This window comes from Halyomorpha halys, unplaced genomic scaffold, assembly GCF_000696795.3.
Source record: "Halyomorpha halys isolate HHAL.00 unplaced genomic scaffold, Hhal_1.1 Scaffold52.1, whole genome shotgun sequence".
NCBI lineage: Eukaryota > Metazoa > Arthropoda > Insecta > Hemiptera > Pentatomidae > Halyomorpha > Halyomorpha halys.
In genome coordinates this window covers 673299-675050 of record NW_027104988.1, presented here as the reverse complement: position 1 = coordinate 675050, position 1752 = coordinate 673299, and the positions used below count along the sequence as shown (strand labels likewise).

Sequence of the window (1752 nt, the reverse complement as noted above, 5' to 3'; positions counted from 1 at the left end):
TATATCTCAGGAATTATGTGACGTACAGATGTCTATTAGCACTCAAATTAAAGCTAGTTTAATAAGCTATAAAGTAGTTTACGACGTTTATTTTTGTAGGAGTAGTAGTTTTCGTGAAATTTGCTAAAATAAATTGATTTATAGCTGTTCGGACAAATTTTCATTTGCCAAATTTATATTCATATGTGAATATCATAAAAACTACTACCCCTACGAAGAGAAGTGTCATAAGCTACTTTATAGTAAGTTAAATTTCCTTTATTTTGAGTGTTGGCAGACATAAGTGCGTCTTATGGGTTTAGAGATATATTTTTTTCAAAAATCCAACATTTTATAGGATCAACTAGAAATTAACATTTTGTGAGTTTATTTTGTCAAATATCATAAAAACTACTACTCCTACAAAGATAAACATTGACTATTTTGTAGTAAATTTAATTAGCTTTAATTTGAGCGCTGGCAAACATTTGTACATTCAATGGTTTCTGAAATAAAGTTTTTCATAAACCAAATTTATTGTCCGAACAACTACAAATCAATTTATTTTAGCAAATATCATGAAAACTATTCCTATGAAGGTAAAGGTCATAAACATCTTTATAGTCCATTAAACTAGCTTTAATTTGAGTGCTAATAGACATCTGTACGTTACATAGTTCCTGAGATATAGATCTCTCAATATAAATTAACTAACTACTAATCTTTCAGTAGACAATTAAGAAATTTTGCTTTTTAAAAAGCTATATCTCGAGAACTATTGGACGTAAATAGATCTTTTAGGGCTAATATTTGGTCTTCTTTAAACAATGTTCTCTTAGATTTTTTAGTGTTGGTAGTTTTTAAGATATAGAGCTCCGAATGAAAAGTCACTGGTTTTTTAAGGTTTTGAAATAGCCGCCATTTTTTAATCTCCCTACCTATACTTGGCAGACTCATCAATTTTGACTATTAATTATACATAGTTTTTATTGAAGTAATAAAAAATTGGGGTGAGATAACTGCTTTTTTTTCTTCCCGGCTCTTGTACTATTAGCCGTACATTGAAGTCCCTTCGTAAGCTGAAGAAGACAGTAAGGTATATTTGTAAATCGCAGTCACTGTGACTCTGTGCGATATATTAAACAACAAGCGCTAACGGGGCCTCACAGTCGAGCGAGTGTTTTTAAAACATATGACCCTGCAGATAGTGTTTTGTTATTAAACTCTATTAATTCGATATTAAAAACAATTAAATATTCATATTTACAAAACATCTTACACTATATTACCGGATAATTTAATAGTAAAACAAGTAGATTTATAACAATGTTATTTACTGTGCAATATGTTTACGTAAAAAAAAAAAATAAATAAAAATTTTCAATCTTTCAAAAAATAAATAAAATGTTTACGTGCGTAAACACAGTAAATATAACAAAACTATAATGAAATTAGGAATATAAGTATATTTTGGAAAACGACAAGAACGATAATAAAACCCAACATTAATTTATGAATATTTATTAACTAAATAACTTAATCTGCTTCAATTTTTTACTTTCACTTATCTAAATATATATAGAATGGAGTTTTTCAACCGATTTCGAGTTTACCACGGCTTTAGGTCCCCTGAGTCCAAATAACTAAGTCTCGCGAAATGGACTGTTTGTGTGGACAGCCTACCTCGAAAACGAAAATTCATACAAAATCTAAATTACATGTTTAGGGAATGTGTATGCTTAGTATGAAACCTAATAATAATAATAAAGTACC

The 1752-nt window shown here is 28.8% G+C and overlaps 1 protein-coding gene across 2 annotated transcripts in view; it reads right to left on the bottom strand.

Moving 5' to 3' along the window:
- qua (villin like protein quail) overlaps positions 1-1752 on the bottom strand; it is a 130322-nt gene that overhangs the window by 110937 nt on the left and 17633 nt on the right. The gene's annotated exons all lie outside the window — the stretch shown is intronic.